Source organism: Bos taurus, chromosome 2, assembly GCF_002263795.3.
Source record: "Bos taurus isolate L1 Dominette 01449 registration number 42190680 breed Hereford chromosome 2, ARS-UCD2.0, whole genome shotgun sequence".
In the NCBI taxonomy this organism is placed as follows: domain Eukaryota; kingdom Metazoa; phylum Chordata; class Mammalia; order Artiodactyla; family Bovidae; genus Bos; species Bos taurus.
In genome coordinates, this window is record NC_037329.1 from 65,408,698 (window position 1) to 65,431,219 (window position 22,522).

The following is a 22,522-nucleotide window of genomic DNA, read 5'->3' on the forward strand; positions in this document are numbered from 1 at the left end:
ACAGGTGGATACTTTACCACTGAGCCAGCAGGAGAGCTATGATTTGCCGTAAAATAACTCAGAATCACGCTTTGAACTTATGTAGCTCCTGCCCTTTGACATGCTTAAAGGTTTGAAAGAAGGCTAAGCTGTCTTCCTGCAGTTTAATACTGGGAGACAAAATGGCATAACCAAGAAAGCAAGAGAATTGTTAGGGAAGGAATTGATGTTTGTCTCTTGGGATTGTACTCATTTATCTTCTTGTGTAACCAGAATATGGTGAAGCTTAAACCTAGGTTGAAAATATATGGTATTGCAAGTTCTACGAAAATCTTACTGGGTTTCCTAAAAAAAAAAATTTGAGAATTATTTAATGATCATCTGGGTAGACTACTTCATTTTTGCTTAATGTAAAAAGGAGGAAAATACAAAGCTATTCATTTACTACAAGATAACCTTAAATATATCATTATTAAGCAATGGGTTGTCTTCTAGAAGAGGAAAAAATGAAACACATCTGTGAAATTGAAAGATAGACTTTATGGTTGATCAATGGACCTGCATATTCACCTACCTGAGTATTCACCTACCTAAGCAGTACAGCAGAACTATAAACTGAATGTTGTCAAATGAAAAGTCTTCTGTGTGCACAATTATTTTAACTAGGCAGTTAACATCTTTTCATTATCATATAAATGTATTATATTGAAAATTTGATAGTATGATATTAAATGGGAAGGCCTTCTTAAGTATAAAATTGGCATTAAAAAACCTATCATATATTTGCAAATATGCAGGTGGAAAACCTTTAAAGAATTTAAATTGCCTTAGTTAAAATAAAAAATTTCAGCCTAATTAAGATGAAAAACTCCCTGTGTGTACATGGGAATGACATTGCTAATGACTGCAATTGCTCTCTTCTGTCAGTGTAGCTGAAATTTTTCATATTTTGTAAGCCTGCTCTATTGTTCTACCTGAGGCTATCCGTTTTGGTCTCTGTGGCCCCAATCCCTGTCTAGATTTCCCAGAGTCCTTTGTAGACCACATGACTAGATTCTAGCCAGTGGACTTTGAAGTTATACCTCCATCATGCTTTCATGGGTATAACATCAATAAGGCACAAGAAAATTGCCAGCCACAAGATGGAAGAGTCCAAATCTCTAGATCAACCCATGGAAGAAAGCCATCTTCAATCAGGAACCCTTCACTGAACAGCTATATCAACAAAAAATATATTTTATTATGTTAAGCCATTACAATTTTAGGTTTTATTGTAGCAACTAGTCACTCCAATATAGTTACCTAAGTTAAGTAATATTTCACCTTATTAGAAGAAACACATTTGCACATACATTATATGCACACTAATACAAGCAAATATATATAATATACATACACTGTTTTCATCTCTTTTTGCTAATGGGAGTATAAAATTACACAATCTTTCTGGAATAAAAATTGATGGTCTTTATTAAAACTCTACCTGTTCATGCTTAATTATGTGATTATCTTGACCTCTTTCTAGAAATTATCCTGAATAAATCACAAGCTTCCCTGGTGGCTCAGACAGTAAAGCGTCTGCCTGCAATGCAGGCAACCCGGGTTCGATCCCTGGCTTGGGAAGATCCCTGGAGAAGGAAATGGCGACCCACTCCAGTACTCTTGCCTGGAAAATTCCATGGACAGAGGAGCCTGGTAGGCTGTAGTCCATGGGGTCGCAAAGAGTTGGACATGACTGAGCAACTTCACTTCACTTATCCTGAATAAATAGTATGCAAAGATTTAGTTTCAATGATATTGTGTGGTATTTTTTTATATTGGCAAAAATCTGTATCCATAGAAATATCCATACTAATGAATGATTTAAATAAATTGTGGCACTTTAGACAATAAATATTTTAGACAATTAAAATATTAATTACCTAGAGATTATCATACTAAGTGAAGCAACTCAGAGAAAGAAAAATATCATATGGCACCACTTACATGTGGAGTGTAAAAATATGATTCATATGAACTTATTTCAAAACATAAACAGACTTCCAGACATAGAAAACAAATTTATGGTTACCAAAATCCTTCAAGCTAGGCTTCAACACTATGTGAACAGAGAAATTCCAGATGTACAAGCTGGATTTAGGAAAGGCAGTGGAACCAGAGATCAAATTACCAACATATGCTGGGTCATAGAAAAAGCAAGAGAAATCCAGAGAAACATCTATTTCTGCTTCATTGAATATGCTAAAGCCTTTGTGTGGATCACAACGAACTGTGGAAAATTCTTCAAGAGATGGGAAAACCAGACTACCTTATTTGCCTCCTGAGAAACCTGTATTCAGGCCAAGAAGCTACAGTCAGCAACAGTTAGAACTGGACATGGAACAACGGACACTTGTTCCAAATTGGGAAAGAAGTGTGTCAAGGCAGTATACTGTCACCCTGTTTATTTAACTTATATTTAGAGTACATCATGTGAAATGCCAGGCTAGATGAGCTCAAGCTGGAATTAAGATTGCCAGGAGAAATATCAATAACCTCAGATATGCAGATGATACCACCCTTATGGCAGAAAGCAAAGAGGAACCGAAGAGCCTCTTGATGAGGGTAAAAGAGGAGAGTGAAAAAGCTGACTTAAAACTCAGTATTCAGAAAACTAAGGTCATGGCAGCTGGTCTCATCACTTCATGGCAAATAGATGGGGAAACAGTGGAAACAGTGTCAGACTTTATTTTCTTTGGTTCCAAAATCACTGTGACTTCAAAATTAAAAGACGCTTGCTCCTTGGAAAACAAGCTATGACCAACCTAGACAACATATTAAAAAGCAGAGACATGACTTTGCTGACAAAAGTCCAGATAGTAAAATCTATGGTTTTTCCAGTAGTCATGTACAGATGTGAGAGTTGGGCCATAAACAAGGTTGAGCGCTGAAGAATTGATGCTTTTAATCTGTGGTGTTGGAGAAGACTCTTGAGAGTCCCTTGGACAGCAAGGAGATCAAACCAGTCAGTCCTAAAGGAAATCAACCCTGAGGATTCATCGGAAGAAGTGATACTGAAGCTGAAGCTCCAATACTTTGGCCACCTGAAGCTGAGACAATTCATTGGGAAAGACCCTGATGCTGGGAAAGATTGAGGGCAGGAGGAGAAGGGGGAGACAGAGGATGAGATGGCTGGATAGCATCACTGACTCCAAGGACACAAGTTTGAGCAAACTCTGGGAGATAGTGAAGGACAGAGAAGTGTGATGTGCTGCAGTCCACGGGGTTGCAAAGAGCTAGACATGACTTAGCAACTAAACAACAGCAACAGTGGAACTAAATGTGATTTTAAATTGTTGTTTTTATTTCTGTATTTTCTGAATATTTTTCAGTGGATACACATGTTTTTGTTATACATTGTGTACACATCCACACACACACATACATGTATTGTGTGTGTATATATATATAATTGGAAGGAAGGGAGAGAGGTAATCTTGCTGCAGAACAGGCTTTTCCCCAGAGTACAAAATGAGGTCTCTATGATGGTAAAGAAATGTAGGAAAAAGTTGTTCATTGAGGACATGAAGATGAGGAAAGGCACATCAGACAGAAATCATTCCATATTAAGTTGATTCTGAAAAGAACTGCAGAGGGCACTAAAATTCTGAGTATTTTATACTACAATTTTTTGAATTAAAAAAATTTTTTTTAATTTATTTTTTTAATCTCAGTTTTATTTATTTATTTTACTTTACAATATTGTATTGGTTTTGCCATACATTGACATGAATCCGCCATTGGTATACATGTGTTCCCTATCCTGAACCCCACTCCCACCTCCCTCCCTATCACATCCCTGTGAATCATCCCAGTGCACCAGCCCCGAGCACCCTGTATCATGCATTGAATCAAGCAGTAAATGCTGGAGAGTCTGTGGAGAAAAGGGAATCTTCTTATACAGTTGGTAGGAAAGCAAACTAGTACAGCTACTATGGAGAACAGTATGGAGAGTCTTTAAAAAACTGGAAATAGAACTGCCATATGATCCAGCAATCCCACTGCTGGGCATACACACTGAGGAAACCAGAATTGAAAGAGACACGTGTACCCCAATGTTCATCGTAGCACTGTTTATAATAGCCAGGAGATGGAAGCAACCTAGATGTCCATCAGCAGACGAATGGATAAGAAAGCTGTGGTACATATGCACAATGGAATATTACTCAGCCATTAAAAAGAATACATTTGAATCAGTTCTAATGAGGTGGATGAAACTGGAGCCTATTATACAGAATGAAGTAAGCCAGAAAGAAAAACACCAATACAGTATAGTAACGCATATATATGGAATTTAGAAAGATGGTAATGATAACCCTGTATACGAGACAGCAAAAGAGACACAGATGTACAGAACAGTCTTTTGGACGCTGTGGGAGAGGGTGAGGGCAAGATAATATGGGAGAATGGCATTGAAACATGTAAATTATTACAATTTTTTTTTATTAGTGAATCCCCATGGTACTCATGCAGTGATTCTGGCCTAACATCCACATGTGCTATATCCACCCTAATCCCTGTTTCACAACACTGCAAGACTCATGCCTGTCCAAGACCAAAGGTCATCAAAGCAAACATACACTTTGTATTTTTAGCATCCCCCCACTTCTTCCTGCTTCTTTGTCCTTCTATTCTTTATATTTTCTCTTGTTTTACATCAATACTTAACCACCCAAAGCCCAAAATTGTCCTGACATTTAACATTTGGACACTTCTAAGCGCTTTGCTGGAGCAGCCATGAAGAGATACCCCATGTTCAAGGTAAGAGAAATGCAAGTAAGACGATAAGTGTTGCAAGACGGCATCAGAGGGCAGACACACTGAAACCATAACCACAGAAAACTAGTCAATCTAATCACACTAGGACCACAGCCTTGTCTAACTCAATGAAACTAAGCCATGCTCATGGGGCCACCCAAGACGGGTGGGTCAGGGAGAAGAGGTCTGACAGAATATGGTCCACTGGAGTAGGGAATGGCAAACAACTTCAGTATTCTTGCCTTGAGAACCCCATGAACAGTATGAAAAGGCAAAATGTTAGGATACTGAAAGAGGAACTCCCCAGGTCAGTAGGGGCCCAATATACTACTGGAGATCAGTGGAGAAATAACTCCAGAAAGAATGAAGGGATGGAGCCAAAGCAAAAACAATACTCAGTTGTGGATGGGACTGGTGATAGAAGCAAGGTCCGATGCTGTAAAGAGCAACATTGCATAGGTACCTGGAATGTCAGGTCCATGAATCAAGGCAAATTGGAAGTGGTCAAACAGGAGATGGCAAGAGTGAACGTCGACATTCTAGGAATCAGTGAACTGAAATGGACTGGAATGGGTGAATTTAACTCATATGACCATTATATCTACTACTGTGGGCAGGAATCCCTCAGAAGAAATGGAGTAGCCATCATGGTCAACAAAAGAGTCCGAAATGCAGTACTTGGATGCAATCTCAAAAACGACAGAATGATCTCTGTTCATTTCCAAGGCAAACCATTCAATATCACAGTACTCCAAGTCTATGCCCCAACCAGTAATGCTGAAGAAGCTGAAGTTGAACAGTTCTATGAAGACCTACAAGACCTTTTAGAATTAAAACCCAAAAAAGATGTCCTTTTCATTATAGGGGACTGGAATGCAAAAATAGGAAGTCAAGAAACACCTGGATTAACAGGCAAATTTGGCCTTGGAATACGGAATGAAGCAGGGTAAAGGCTAATAGAATTTTGCCAAGAGAACACACTGATCATAGCAAACACCCTCTTCCAAGAACACAAAAGAAGACTCTACACATGGACATCACCAGACGGTCAACACTGAAATCAGATTGATTATATTCTTTGCAGCCAAAGATGGAGAAGCTCTATACAGTCAGCAAAAACAAGACCGGGAGCTGACTGTGGCTCAGATCATGAATTTCTTATTGCCAAATTCAGACTTAAACTGAAGAAAGTAGGGAAAACCACTAGACCATTCAGGTATGACCTAAATCAAATCCCTTATGATTATACAGTGGAAGTGAGAAATAGATTTAAGGGCCTAGATCTGACAGATAGAGTACCTGATGAACTATGGATGGAGGTTCGTGACATTGTACAGGAGACAGGGATCAAGACCATCCCCAAGGAAAAGGAATACAAAAAAGCAAAATGGCTGTCTGGGGAGGCCTTACAAATAGCTGTGAAAACAAGAGAAGTGAAAAGCAAAGGAGAAAAGGAAAGATATAAGCATCTGAATGCAAAGTTCCAAAGAATAGCAAGAAGAGATAAGAAAACCTTCCTCAGCGATCAATGCAAAGAAATAGAGGAAAACAACAGAATGGAAAAGACTAGAGATCTCTTCAAGATTTTTAGAGCTACCAAGGGAACATTTCATGCAAAGATGGGCTTGATAAAGGACAGAAATGGTATGGACCTAACAGAAGCAGAAGATATTAAGAAGAGGTGGCAAGAATACACAGAAGACCTGTACAAAAAAGATCTTCCTGACCCAGATAATCACGATGGTGTGATCACTCACCTAGAGCCAGACATCCTGGAATGTGAAGTCAAGTGGGCCTTAGAAAGCATCACTATGAACAAAGCTAGTGGAGGTGATGGAATTCCAATTGAGCTATTTCAAATCCTGAAAGATGATGCTGTGAAAGTGCTGCACTCAATATGCCAGCAAATTTGGAAAACTCAGCAGTGGCCACAGGACCGGAAAAGGTCAGTTTTCATTCCAATCCCAAAGAAAGGCAATGCCAAAGAATGCTCGAACTACTGCACAATTGCACTCATCTCACACACTAGTAAAGTAATACTCAAAATCCTCCAAACCAGGCTTCAGCAATACACGAACCATGAACTTCCATATGTTCAAGCTGGATTTAGAAAAGGCAGAGGAACCAGAGATCAAATCACCAACATCTGCTAGATCATTGAAAAAGCAAGAGAGTTCCAGAAAAACTATTTTTGCTTTATTGACTATGCCAAAGCCTTTGACTGTGTGGATCATAATAAACTGTGGAAGATTCTGAAAGAGATGGGAATACCAGACCACCTGGCCTGCCTCTTGAGAAACCTATATGCAGGTCAGGAAGCAACAGTTAGAACTGGACATGGAACAACAGACTGGTTCCAAATAGGAAAAGGAATACGTCAAGGCTGTATATTGTCACCCTGCTTATTTAACTTCTATGCAGAGTACATCATGAGAAGCACTGGACTGGAAGAAACACAAGCTGGAATCAAGATTGCCGGGAGAAATATCAATAACCTCAGATATGCAGATGACACCACCATTATGGCAGAAAGTGAAGAGGAACTAAAAAGCCTCTTGATGAACGTGAAAGTGGAGAGTGACAAAGTTGGCTTAAAGCTCAACATTCAGAAGACGAAGATCATGGCATCTGGTCCCATCACTTCATGGGAAATAGATGGGGAAACAGTGGAAACAGTGTCAGACTTTATTTTCTTGGGCTCCAAAACCACTGCTGATGGTGAGTGCAGCCATGAAATTAAAAGACGCTTACTCCTTGAAAGAAAAGTTATGACCAAACTAGATAGCATATTAAAAAGCAGAGGCATTACTTTGCCAACAAAGGTCCGTCTAGTCAAGGCTATGATTTTTCCAGTGGTCATGTATGGATTCGAGTGTTGGACTGTGAAGAAAGCTGAGTGCCGAAGAATTGATGCTTTTGAACTGTGGTGTTGGAGAAGACTCTTGAGAGTCCTTTGGACTGCAAGGAGATCCAACCAGTCCATTCTAAAGGAGATCAGCCCTGGGATTTCTTTGGAAGGAATGATGCTAAAGCTGAAACTCCAGTACTTTGGCCACCTCATGCGAAGAGTTGACTCATTGGAAAAGACTCTGATGCTGGGAGAGATTGTGGGCAGGAGGAGAAGGGGACGACAGAGGATGAGATGGCTGGATGGCATCACTGACTCGATGGACGTGAGTCTGGGTGAACTCTGGGAGATGGTGATGGACAGGGGGGCCTGGTGTGCTGCAATTCATGGGGTCTCAAAGAGTCGGACACAACTGAGCGATGAACTGAACTGTAGCCTATCTTGTTTTGTTTATTTTTCCTCTTTATTTATTTGGCTGTACCAGGTCCTAGTTGCAGCGTGTGGGATCTTCAGTCTTCATCAAAGATCCTTTAGTTGTGGCATGCAGAATCTTTAGTGGGATCTTTAGTTGTAGCATGTGGAATATAGTTCCCTGATCAGGAATGGAACCCAGATCCCGTGCCTTAGGAGTGTGGAGTCTTAACCACTGGACTAGGGAAGTCCCTAAGCCTAGCTTCTTTTAAATTTTGGACCTGTGATCTTGAGAAAGTTACTGGCATGTGTTGGGACTTATCCTTCCCTTTCTTCAGTGAAATAATTGAACCATGGTTCTCACCTACTCCAACACACAGAGATTTTGTGGTAATGAATTACCATCAGAGATAGATCTTGAACTTCACTCAAGGTTTTCTCCCTGCAGCTCTGTTCCTGACCTAAAAAATATCTAGTTCCCAATCAAGGACTCTGATAGAGTTGTATGAATGCCTAGGGATTTTTCTCTTGTTCTTCCTTTTTCTCTTCTTTTATTCCTCTCTCTTTATTTACCTTACTTCCTTTCCCTTTCTTTTGTATAGTTATTAATATTTTAAAAATATTACTTCTAGGTTAATTCCCCTCTTGTCTTCCCAACTCTTTATTAGTGAGAAAAATGACAACTATCCAAATCTATCAATTACATTCCCATAATCAAACTTCCTCAGGAGTATCTATTAAGAACAAACCTGGGAAAGAGGAGTTTATTTTTTGGTAAACTTCAGGAAAATGAATCATTTAGGATGTCTGGCTGCTGATATTCAAATGTGGGCAGGGACATGTATGGATAGCCACTCATGTTTTCATTAAAGGGGCCTTAGTGTACATGCCTTTGCATCAACCATAGAGTCCCTCCCACCCACACCTACCGTTGTGGGTCTGGAGACTAGGACCCTGAGCCACTCTGGCCCTGGGGAGCTGGCCTCTGGGCTTCCCCTTCTAGTGAGGTTCAGTGTCACTGAAGTTCTTGTCCAGTCTTTTCTCATATACATGAGAAATTCTAGCATTCTCATGTATAAATGTCATCTGTGTGACTCCAGTGGGAAGAAACGGTAGGATTTAGGGATTCAGAAATCCTGGTAGCAATGGGTTTGTTTTGTTTATATGTGTTGCTCAGTGTTGTTAGTTGCCTAGTTGTGTCTGACTCTTTGTGACCCCATGGACTATAGCCTGCCTGCCAGGCTCTTCTGTTCATGGAATTCTCCAGGCAAGAATACTGGAGTGAGTAGCCATTCCCTTCTCCAGGGGATCTTCCTGACCCAGGGATTGAACCCAGGTCTCCTGCCTTGCAGGCATATTCTTTACAGTCTTAGCCAACAGGGAAGCCCTTCTTTTGTTTCCTCAAAGTCAAATAACTTGTGTGTTCAGGTGTAATTTCATTCTGGAGAGGTCCTCTGAGCTCTTCTTGATGACAATTTTCCTTTCAATGAGAAGAAAAAATATTGCAGAGAAGCCCTTTTGGAAGCAATCGGGATGAATAATGAATAAAGTAAGCAATGAAAAGATAAATTCTTGGGAGCCTAGAAAGGAAACTATTTTTATCCATCTGAAAAGTAGTTCCATCATGTGTATCAAGGTTACATCAAAAAGTTATTTATCCAATGCAACTACATTTCTTCACTTATGGGAAGTAAATGAATAATAGATATAATCTCCATTTTACAGAAGAAAAAAATGAAAGGTAAAAATTTCACCAAAGCTCAAGGTCTATACTTTAGTTTCCTAAAATGTGAGTGTTATATTAAAATAATTGCACCTACTTCATGAGTTATGAGGGCTGCACGAGACAAGGCTTATAAGGAGGTTTGCACAGGTGAAAACCTGATAATTGTTAGCTGCTATATTATTATTATTATTTAATAAATGGCAAATTCTGAAACCAGTATTCTTGTTCCTAGTGTATAAGTACAAAAAGGACAGTACTGGGCAACAACAACAACAACAAAACACACAACTGAAAAATGGGCAGAAGACTTACACAGACGTTTCTCCAAAGAAGACATACAGATGGTCAATGGGCGTATTAAAAGATGCTCAATGTTTCCAATTATTAGAGAAGTACAAATCAAAGCTGCAATGTTATCACCCCACATGAGTCAGAATGTTTACAAATAACATTAAAAAGTTTACAAATAACAAATGTTGGAGAGGGTGTGGTGAAAAGAAAACCCTCCTACACTGTTGGCAGGAATGTAGGTTGGTGCAGCCACTATGGGAAACAGTATGGACGTTCCTCATAAAACTAAAAACAGAATTACTATACGATCTTGCAATCCCACTCCTGAGCATATAGCCAGACAAAATTATAATTAAAAGATATAGATGCACCTCTATGTTCATAGCAGCACTGTTCATAGTATTCAAGACATGGAAACAACCTAAATGTCCATTAACAGATGAATGGATAAAGAAGATGTGGTATATATATATGTAATGGAATACTACTTGGCCATAAAGAAGAATGAAAATGCCATTTCCAGCAATATGGATACAACTAGAGATTGTGATACTAAGTGAAATAAATCAGAAAGAGAAAGACAAATACCTTATGATATCACTTATATATACGGAATCTAAAATATGGCACAAATAAACCTATTTATGAAACAGAAGCAGACTCACAGACATAGAGAACAGACTTGTGGTTGCCAAGGAGGGTGGGTAGGGGAGAGAAGGATTGGAAGTTTGAGACTGCAGATGTAAATTATTATATATAGGATAGATAAAAAACACAGTCCTATTGCATAGCATAGGGAACTATATTCAATATCCTGAGATAAACCATAATGGAAAAGAATATTTTTTTAAAAAGTTTGTATATGTATAGCTGAGTCACTTTTCTGTATGGCAGAAATTAACACAACACTGTAAATCAACTATACTTCAATAAAAACATTTTTAAAAGAGAAAGAACAGTGGTGGAAAGGCTGGAGCAACATCAGGAAGAACAGCAATATAGATCAGGAATAAGTCCTGAGCCCATAAACTGCTATGTTGGGGACAGTGACCTGACCAACAGGTATGTAGTCACCTGGTCCAGATAACAGTGATGGTAATGAGAACAGACACCTTAATTCTTCTAGTGTAGCAGGTGCTACCCACACCCACTTAGATACCTGCCCTTTTTGAAGATTTTCGCCACACTTTGAACCACAGGAAAAGGTTCAGATACCTAACATTTTCTGCATAAGAATGGTAGTTCTTCCCATCCAAAATTTTATTTGCTCTTTCTTAATATGTGTTGTGCTTAGTCACTCAGTCATGTCTGACTCTTTGCAACCCCATGGACTATAGCCTGCCAGGCTCCTCTGTCCATGGGGATTCTTCAGGCAGGAATACTGGAGTGGGTTGCCATGCCCTCATCCGGGGGATCTTCCCAACCCAAGGACTGAACCCAGGTGTCCCATATTGCAGGAGGATTCTTTACTGTCTGAGCCACTAGGGAAGCCCTTTCCTTAATATAACTCTTATCTAAAGGCAATAAATGTAGGTTTCATTTTGAAACACAAAACTTGCAAAATAATTTTGAAAAACAGCAGTGATTTGTGGTTGCCTCTTTCCATAAAACCAGAACAAGTCATTTTATATGTCTTATACTTTATATCAATAACCTCAGATATGCAGATGACACCACCCTTATGGCAGAAAGTGAAGAGGAACTGAAAAGCCTCTTGATGAAAATGAAAGAGGAGAATGAAAAAGTTAGCTTAAAGCTCAACATTCAGAAGACGAAGACCATGGCATCTGGTCCCATCACTTCATGGGAAATAGATGGTGAAACAGTGGAAACAGTGTCAGACTTTATTTTTTTGGGCTCCAAAATCACTGCAGATGGTGAGTGCAGCCATGAAATTAAAAGACGCTTACTCCTTGGAAGGAAAGTTATGACCAACCTACATAGCATATTAAAAAGCAGAGGCATTACTTTGCCAACAAAGGTCCGTCTAGTCAAGGCTATGGTTTTTCCAGTGGTCACGTATGGATGCGAGAATTGGACTGTGAAGAAAGCTGAGCGCTGAAGAATTGATGCTTTTGAACTGTGGTGTTGGAGAAGACTCTTGACAGTCCCTTGGACTGCAAGGAGATCCAACCAGTCCATTCTGAAGGAGATCAGCCCTGGGATTTCTTTGGAAGGAATGATGCTAAAGCTGAAACTCCAGTACTTTGGCCACCTCATGCGAAGAGTTGACTCATTGGAAAAGACTCTGATGCTGGGAGAGATTGGGGGCAGGAGGAGAAGGGGACGACAGAGGATGAGATGGCCGGATGGCATCACTGACTCGATGAACGTGAGTTTGAGTGAACTCTGGGAGTTGGTGATGGACAGAGAGGCCTGATGTGCTGCAGCTCATGGGGTTGCAAAGAGTCAGATATGACTGAGCAAGTGAACTGAACTGAACTGAACTGATACTTCATATGTCTATAACTGCTACTGATAATAATCTTCAAGAACTTGGGAGCACAGTTCTCCTTTTTGGATTAGAAAACAGTGATACAAAAAATTTCAGGGACTTCTCTGGTGGTCCAGTTGTTAGGACTCCATTCTTCTAATACAGTGGGCACTGGCTTGAACCCAGTTTGGGGAACTAAAATTCCATATGTTTTTGTAGCAAAAAAAAAAAAAAAATTGAATTAAAAAAAATTTTTTTTAATGGACTTCCCTGGTGGTACAATGGATATGAATCCTCCTGGCAATGCAGGGGACACTGGTTCAGTCCTTGGTCAGGGAAGATTACACATGCCAAGAGGCAACTAAGCCTGTGCATAACTACTGAGCCTGTGTACCACAACTGCTGAGGCCTGCATGCCTAGAGTCCATGCACCACAACAAGAGAAGCCACTGCAATGAGAAGCCTGAATACCACAACTAGAGAAAGCCCGTCCAAAGCAATGAAGACCCAGTGCAGCCAGAAATGAATAAATTACTTAAGTTTTTAAAAAGCTGAAAGACCATGATCACAGAAACAAAATCTACCTACCTTTCTACAGGACTGAAATAACAGAGGGAAGTGTGGCAAATAGTTCATACTAAAGTGGTTAGCAAAAATCTTGGCATTGACAAAGAAATCTTATTCCAGACTTTCAGCATCCAAAGATATTCCCTTAAGGCAAGTTACTTAAATTTTCCAGGCATGAAAATTTTCATTTACAAAATGGAGATGATATAATGATATCTGCTTCTTAGATAATGGAGTAATATACATTGTTGAGTACACAAATAATCAACATAGTCCCTAGTACAGGATTAAACAATCAGTAACTTTTATCATTAACAATCAGCAAAAATAATAAACAGATTCACAGCAGAGGAGCTGGATCATCTAAGTCACTGGAGAGTCACTCTGGGAACAACCCCTGAAAACCTCATGTAACTCAAAACATGCATAAGACATCAAGATAGATTTTTCCCTTAAGAATAAATGTAATGAGGGAAATAATAGTCTGAGTGCATGTAAACCTAGGCAAATGAAATACATTTCTTACATCCAACTTACTGTTTAATGCACAATCAACAGTTTCTAGTGAGGGGAATTAAAATTATTTCAATGTATATGCATAAAGTGAGACCTTAATAATATTTTTCACTGCTCACTGTTTCAAATTTGCTAATTCATATCAGTGTGAAATATAAACACACTGTTTATCCAAAGGCCATTCAGTATCAGAGAGAAAGTATTATAAGAAATGAGGCACAGGGGAGTGTATCGAAGGGTTTCAAGGGATATACTTTAAATATAGAGGAAAACAGTAGGAAATGTAAATCCTGCAACATCTAGAGTTTAAATTGTTGGAATTTCTTTTACAACTGCGAAACCTATAAGAAGGTACTTTTTTTTTTTTTTTTTAATCTGCTGCTGCTGCTAAGTCGCTTCAGTCGTGTCCGACTCTGTGCGACCTCATAGACAGCAGCCCACCAGGCTCCCCCGTCCGTGGGATTCTCCAGGCAAGAATACTGGAGTGGGTTGCCATTTCCTTCTCCAATGCATGAAAGTGAAAAGTGAAAGGGAAGTTGCTCAGTCTTAGCCGACTCTTAGCGACCCCATGGACTGCAGCCTACCAGGCTCCTCCATTTTAACCTGCAAAGAAACCTAAAAAGGAATGCGAAATGATGACAAACTAAAACACCCCACTCCCAAGACACTTGCTGTGATGGAAGAGAACACAGAAATGTGGGAGGGAGGAGGTGGGAAATCCTACCAATTGCATGGACAAAAGCCAAACTTCTAATAAAAATTGTGCCTGCAAGGTTTGGATTTCCATGCTTACATTTCTGCCTCAGAGTATAGATCAAGCCTTACCTGATGACCTAGCTTCCAGATTCCACACTTTAATCCATGTCTTTTTTTTTTTTTTTGGATGATAGCTGTGTTTTGCTTTTTTTTTTCTAATTTTATTTTTAAACTTTACATAATTGTATTAGTTTTGCCAAATATCAAAATGAATCCGCCACAGGTATACATGTGTTCCCCATCCTGAACCCTCCTCCCTCCTCCCTCCCCATACCATCCCTCTGGGTCGTCCCAGTGCACTAGCCCCAAGCATCCAGTATCGTGCATCGAACCTGGACTAGCAATACCATGTAAGAAACGAGTTGCTAATCCATGTCTTTAATCACATACTTGTCCAGAGATCACATAGAATGATAAGGTTTTGCTGCCACAATTCTAATGTCAGAAACTGGAAGAGAGAGAGTTTTAGTTCTGTTTTTCACTCTTAATTGGGAGAAGGAAGTTCTTTTAGCTTAAAAATTGAAGGCTTACATCTTCAATTTTTCCTATTTCAATTTTTAAAATGGGATTTAACTATACAGTTCATATGGCAGTGAATTATATCCATGAGATAAAGATCTTAAAAATATTACATAATTCAAAACTTGCATAATTCTAGACAGATTATCCCACCCAAAGAACAATATAATGTAAGAAATAGTATTCTCATAATAATAATAATAAATAATCCTACAACATTACAGAGCATTTCTTAGAGTAAATTTTTAGTGTGTTTTTTTTCAAAACTAAACTTTTTCTTTGGAAATAATTTTAGATTTATAGAAAAGTTTTGCAAAGATAGTATTGACTTTCCTTATACCCCTTACCCAGTTTTCCCTATCATTAACACCTAACGTTACTATAGTACATTTGTCAAAACTAAGAAACTAACATGGGCAATATTCACTGAATTTAAGATTTTACTCAGATTTCATTAATTTTCCCATTATGCTCCTATTTCAGAGAAGGCAATGGCACCCCACTCCAGTACTCTTGCCTGGAAAATCCCATGGCTGGAGGAGCCTGGTGGGCTGCAGTCCATGGGGTCGCTAAGAGTCAGACACGACTGAGCAACTTCACTTTCACTTTTCACTTTCATGCACTGGAAAAGGAAATGGCAACCCACTCCAGTGTTCTTGCCTGGAGCATCCCAGGGACGGGGGAGCCTGGTGGGCTGCCGTTTATGGGGTCACACAGAGTCGGACACGACTAAAGTGACTTAGCATAGCATAGCATAGCACAGCATGCTCCTATTTTTGTTCCAGAATCCAATACAATTTTAAATACTTTTTGTTTTTAAAGATTCATATTATTCAAAATTTGTGTAAACTGATAACATTTTAAAATCACACCTTCAAATTTGTGAAATTAAAATTGGCAAGCTGTTTATGCAAAGGTTTTCCATAGTATTTAATACAAGGATGGCTGAAGAATTAACCTACCGCAGTGGCCTGAGCCAGTGTTGTTTAAATTGGAACGAGGAGTGGAATGGAGAGAGTGTATTTTGTACTGGGTTTCAGCTGAAGATTTCATTTGAATAAAATCACTAATAAGAAATCCAGGGGAAATATTAGAATACAGTGAGAAATACTAAAAAAACAAATAAGCCAAAATTGAAAATGATCATGTTATAAGAAACTTGCAGAAAACTGCCATAGGCATCATTTTTTCATACAAATAGTTTAAGCTTTTTACTGCAAAGAACATACAAGCAAATTAGGTAGCCACATACATTGCAAAATATTGTCCATTTGTTGTTACTATACACAAAATTGTTAACCAACTATATTGTTTTTGTTTACTCGCTAAGTCATGTCTGATTATTTTGTGATCCCATGGGCTACAGCCTGCCAGGCTCCTCTGTCCTTGGTATTTCCCAGGCAACAATACTACAGCGGGTTGCCATTTCCTTCTCCAGGCGATATTCCTGACCCAGGTATCAAACCTGTGTCTTCCACACTGCAGGCAGATAACTTACCATTGAGCCACCTGAGAAGCCCTATTAAAATATAAAGAGCCCTTACAAATCAAGAGAAAAATGAACAGAGAGCACAGCCAATTTATGGCCAATAAGCATCTGAAAAACTATTCAAATTCATTTTCAAAGAATACAAGCTAAACTGCAAAGTACATTTTTTAACTTATCAACCTGGTGAATGATAATGCAAAGTGCAGGCTGATGTGCAAAGAACAAGGCACTCTTGTACATTGCTAGTGAAAGTGAAAGTTGCTTAGACATGTCTGACTCTGTGAGACCCCACGGACTATAAAGTCCATGGAATTCTCCAGGCCAAAATACTGGAGTGGGTAGCCTTTCCCTTCTTCAGGGGATCTTCCCAGGTCTCCCACATTGCAGATAAGATTCTTTACCAGCTGAGCCACGTTGCTAACATAGGAGTAAAATGTGAAAATTGTTTTACAATGGCTTGGCAATACATGTTTCCAGTTACCTATTGCTGACTAATTAAAATATTCCAAAATGTAGTCGCTTAAATCTACAACAATGTATTGTGTCTCACATTTCTGTGAGTTGGCTGCGTGGTCTTTCATGTCATGGAATGTTGGCTGAGGCCAAGCATGCAGCTGCACTCAGCTGGGAGCCCAGCTAGGGATGGATCGCCTAAGGCTTCTTTTCTTTTCCACATGGCCTTTCTTTCCATTTGGCCTCTCATCATTCAAAAGCCTAGCCCAAGGATCCTTCATGTCAACTGGATTCCAAGAAAGCAAAAATGGAAGCTGACAGATCTCTTAAGGAGTAAGTCTGGAAGCGATGGTATGCTGGAGCCCATTGGTCATATATGCTATCTCTTTCCAACTACATGCTCTGTGATATCACATTGGTAGCTCGAAATCAGTCATGCTGGCAGCACTTACACCATGTGCTCAGTTATTCAGTCATGTCCAACTCTTTGCAACCCTTTGGACCATAGCCCACTAGGCTCCTTTGTCCACAGGATTTTTCAGGCAAGCACACTGGAGTGTGTTGCCATTTCCTCTACAGGGGGTCTTCCTGACCTAGGGATCAAACCTACATTTCCTGTGTCTTCTGCATTTCAGGTGGATTCTTAGAAATTGGCAAATGCTCTAAATCATGACTTTTAATTATGTTTCAAAAAGCTGAAAGTCACACAGCTTCACATCCATCACATTCTGTTTCTTCAAGCAAGTCACAAATCCAGCCGAGAGTTCCTGTGGGAGAAGAAACAAATTTTACCTTCTTGATCTGAGGAGTGACAAAGAATTTGTGACCATATTTAATCCAACAGAGTCTTCCCTCTGGCCACAAATTATTTATATTCTTTCTCATGCAAAACAAAACAAAACAGACCATCTCCCAAGACACCTCAAAGTCTCATTCCAAGAGAGCATCAGCCTCAAAGTTCAATATTTCTAACTCACAAAAAACCTACTATATAGCCCAGGGAATTCTGCTCAATATTCTGTAACAACCTAAATGGGAAAAAAGAATTTGAAAAAGAATAGATAGGTGTATATGTATATCTGAATCATTTTGCTGTACATCTAAAGTTAACACAACATTATTAACCAACTATTGTTGTTGTTTAGTCGCTAAGTTGTATCTGACTCTTTGTGACCCCATGGACTGTAGACTGCCAGGCCCCTCTGCCCATGGGATTTCCCAGGCAAGAATACTGGAGTGGGTTTCTATTTCCTTCTCCAGGGGATCTTCCCTACCCAAGGATCAAACCTGTGTCTCCCGCTTGGCAGGCAGATTCTTTACCACTGAACCACCTGTGAAGCCCCTTAATCAACTATACTCCAGTATAAAATTAAAAAATTTTTTTAAATGTTTTAAATAATAAAAGAAATACCCACTTTGGAATTAAATTTTTAAAAAGCTCAATATTTCATGACCTGAATCATGCTAAGATGTGACTGCAGCTCCTCTGGGTCTAGAAAGCTGTGAACTGTGAACTTTCCCAACTTGCCTCCACCCTTCCACCCCTACCAGGCATTCAATGGTGAGAAGTGGACAGGAAAGTCACCATGGATGCTCCTATTCAACAACACAGAGAACAGGTTTATAACAATTCTGAAATCTACCTGGATATTAGATGAGAAATCCTCTATACCCCACCCCCCAGCTCTGGGCCTGGGAGCTCCGCTAGGGCTGAAACATGTCAAGTGACTGCTCATCCCCCTGGCTTCCCTAGCTGACCTCTATTCATTCAGGAGTCTAGGGCAAAGTTCTTTACAGAATGCTAGCTGGTTTCTCGGAGAAGGCGGTAGCACCCCACTCCAGTACTCTTGCCTGGAAAATCCCATGGATGGAGGAGCCTGGTAGGCTGCAGTCCATGGGGTTGCTAAGAGTCGGACAGGACTGAGTGACTTCACTTTCACTTTTCACTTTCATGCATTGGAGAAGGAAATGGCAACCCACTCCAGTGTTCTTGCCTGGAGAATCCCAGGGACGGGGGAGCCTGGTGGGCTGCTGTCTGTAGGGTCGCACAGAGTCGGACACGACTGAAGTGACTTAGTAGTAGTAGTAGTAGCTGGTTTCTAGATAGCAACAGGAGAAACTGCTATGTCTCTCAAAGGCTAGGTCTGCTGATTCGCACTGTTGTATAGCAAAAACCAACACAACACTGTAAGGCAATTTCCTCCAATTAAAAAATAATTTAAAAAATAAGGCTAGGCCTGGAATAGCAATAGTGTCTTCATACTAGTGTTTCTATATTTAGCAAATAAAAATACTGAATGCCTCATAAAAAGATGCTCAACATCGCTGATTCTTAAATGCAAATCACAATGGGATATACTTTACACCTGTCAGAATGGTTATTATCAAAAAGTCTACAAATACCATATTAGTAAGGAAATGGGAAAACAGGAACCTTTGTAAACTATTGGTGGGGAAGTAAATTGGTGCAGCTACTGTGGAAAACAGTATGGAGCATACTCAAAAACCCAAAAATAGGACTACCATATGACCCAGCAATTCTACTCTTGAGTATGCTGCTGCTGCTAAGTCGCTTCAGTCGTGTCCGACTCTGTGCGACCCCATAGACGGCAGCCCACCAGGCTCCCCTGTCCCTGGGATTCTCCAGGCAAGAACACTGGAGTGGGTTGCCACTTCCTTCTCCAGTTCATAAAAGTGAAAAGTGAAAGTGAAGTCACTCAGTCATGTCCAACTCTTAGCGACCCTACGAATTGCAGCCCACCAGGTTCCTCCATCCATGGGATTTTCCAGGCAAGAGTACTGGAGTGGGGTGCCATTGCCTTCACCACTCTTGAGTATATATCTCTAAAAAATGAAAATACTAATTCAAAAATATACGTGCACCCCAATGTTCATTGAGCACTATTTATAGCAGCCAGGACATGGATGCAACCCAGGTGTCCATCAACAGACAAATGGATTAAGAAGACTGTCATAAGAAGAATGAAATTCTGCCATTTGTAGCAATGTGGATGGACCTAGAGAATATATTATGTTAGTGACATAAATCAGACAGGGAAAGATAAATACTATAGGATACCACTTACATGTGGAATCTAAAAAATTATACAAATTATTGTATGTGCAAAACAGAAACACAAACAGATATAGAAAACAAACTTGTGGTTACCAAAGCGGGGAGGTAGAGGGGGAAAGACAAATTAGGAATATGGGATTAACATATACAAACTACTGTGTATAAAATAGATAAGCAACAAGAATATATTGTATAGCACAGGGAATTATAGCCATTATCTTGTAATAACTTACAATTGAGCATAATATGCAAAAATATTGAGTCATTATGCTGTACACATGAATATAATATCTTATAAATCAGTTCAGTTCAGTCGCTCAGTCATGTCCGACTCTTTGCGATCCCATGAATTGCAGCACGCCAGGCCTCCCTGTCCATCATCAACTCCCAGAGTTCACTCAGACTCACGTCCATCATGTCAGTGATGCCATCCAGCCATCTCATCCTCTGTTGTCCCCTTCTCCTCTTGCCCCCAATCCCTCCCAGCATCAGAGTCTTTTCCAATAAGTCAACTAAATCAGCTACACATCAATAAAATGGTACAGAATACCCAGTTAAATTTGAATGTCAGATAAATCACAAATAATATTTTAGTATAAGTATGTCCCACTTTACTGTTTGTTTGATATTCTAATTTTACTGAGCATCTTGTATTTTACCTGGCAATCCTATTTTCACCACATTCTGAACGTCAAAGTAAGTCACTCAAGGATAAGGAAAGGAGACATCACTTATTTTTGTTTGTGTCATGTCTTAGTTGCATCATGTGGGATCTTTCGTTGCAGCTTGGGCTCTCTCGTTGAGGCACATGGGCTCCAGAGCAAGCAGGCTTCAGTAGTTGCAGCACATGAGCTTGACTGCTTTGAGGCTTATGGGATCTTAGTTCCCTGACCAGGGATTGAACCCACATCCCCTGCATTGAAAGGCAGTTTCTTAACCACTGGATGATGAGGGAAGTCCTGAGACATCACTTTTTAAAAATTTAATTTGTTATTTATTATTGAAGTATAGTTGATCTACAATGTTGTATTAATTTTTGCTGTACAGCAAAGTGATTCAGTTACACACATACATACATTCTTTTTTATATTCTTTTCCATAATGGCTTATTACATGGCATTGAATACAGATCCTCATGCTATCCTATAGGACCTTTTTGATTATCCATTCTGTATATAACAGCTTGCATCTTCTAACCCCAGCCTCCCACCCCATTCCCTCCTCATCCTTCCTCCCCCTTGGCAACGATAAGTGTGTTCTCTAGAGACACCACTTATTGACGGATGAGTGGCATGCTTGTATAGGGAGAGGAGAAGTTAATGATGGCTATTTTTCAGACTGTCACCCTTAGCAAAAAACCTTGAAATTGTGCATCTCATTATAAAACCAATGATTCTATTTCTAGGGATTTTTAAAAGCACATGATTAAAGACGTGTCAAAGATTTAGCTACATGAAAGTTCATTGTAGAACTGTTTGTAGTGGTGAAAAATAGGAATAACCTAGATGTACAAAGATAAGAAATAAGTATATTTATAGTGGCCCTAATATGCTCAAGCACTGAGTTGAGCCCTGAAGAGATAGTGGACAACATGGAAAACCTGTGGTCTCAGAAATTTTAAAGGCTAAAAGCACAAGGTTGACATTAAACAGATAATCATATATTTGACTAATTGACTGTAAGTGTGCTAATTACCACAAAGGCAAATTACTGGGTGCTATGGAATCACCAAGGTATCTAAATTATTGGGGACTGGTTTAGGAGAAGGAGCAGGAAATAAAGAGAAAAGATGAGGGAAGAGAGCACTAAGCAGAGTGAAGAGAAAAAGGATTCTAAATATATGTTTATTTACATGTAAAGATCATCATAATAAACGGATATGAGATGCTCACGAGACATCTAAGTGGAGATGCTGAATTGCATTTAGATACACAAGTTGGGATCCTGGGGAAGGTTAGATGTGGATATACACACTCTGAAGTTACCAGTCTATAATAGTCACTAGGCAGTGACATAGGAAAATCAGGGGCATAGGGTGTCACAAAGTGGCTTCCCACATGGTGCTAGTGGTAAAGAACCTGCCTGTCAATGCAGGAGTCATAAGAGACGTGGGTTTGATCTCTAGGCGGGGAAGATCCCCTGGAGGAGGCCATGGCAACCCATTTCTTGCTTAGAGAACCCCATGGACAGAGGAGCCTGGAGGGCTACCGTCCATAGAGTGGCAAAGAGTTGAACATGACTGAAGAAACATATCATGACTTAGCACATACACATGCATGCAGGGTATCACAGAAGCCAAGAAAAATTTCGAGGAAATCATGGTCACTTGGGAGAAAAGCCACTGAGTGGTTACATAGATGAAGGCAAAATGTGACCACTGAGTCTGGTAACATGGAGGTCACTGATGAATCTTTTAGAAGTTTCAGGTGTAGTGGGGAGAACAAAGGCCTATATGAAATGGACTGAAAATAGGTGATGCGGTGGGGAAAGGCATTCATTTGAGAAGTTTTTCTGTGAGAGAGCAGGAAAATGGGGTAGCAACTAGACAGGAATGGGAGGTCAAGAGCAGGTTTGTTGGCTGAAGGACACAACCCCCTAAAAAGAGGGAAACTGATAATTCAGGAGAGAGACGTCTATTTGTGGGAGTAAAGTCTTTGAGA

General features: G+C 39.7%; 1 long non-coding RNA gene across 5 annotated transcripts in view; it reads right to left on the reverse strand.

Annotated features, from left to right (window-relative positions):
• Positions 1-1,199: 1,199 nt before the first annotated feature.
• Positions 1,200-22,522, reverse strand: part of LOC100847374 (uncharacterized) — a 115,531-nt gene continuing 94,208 nt past the window's right edge. For 3 of the 5 annotated variants that reach the window (XR_003030960.2, XR_003030962.2, XR_009491784.1), the window contains one exon: positions 15,973-17,553. This is a non-coding gene — a long non-coding RNA (uncharacterized lncRNA). Of the gene's footprint in view, positions 17,554-22,522 lie in introns of all 5 variants that reach the window. The other 2 variants (XR_804914.4, XR_009491787.1) reach the window with 1 other exon arrangement.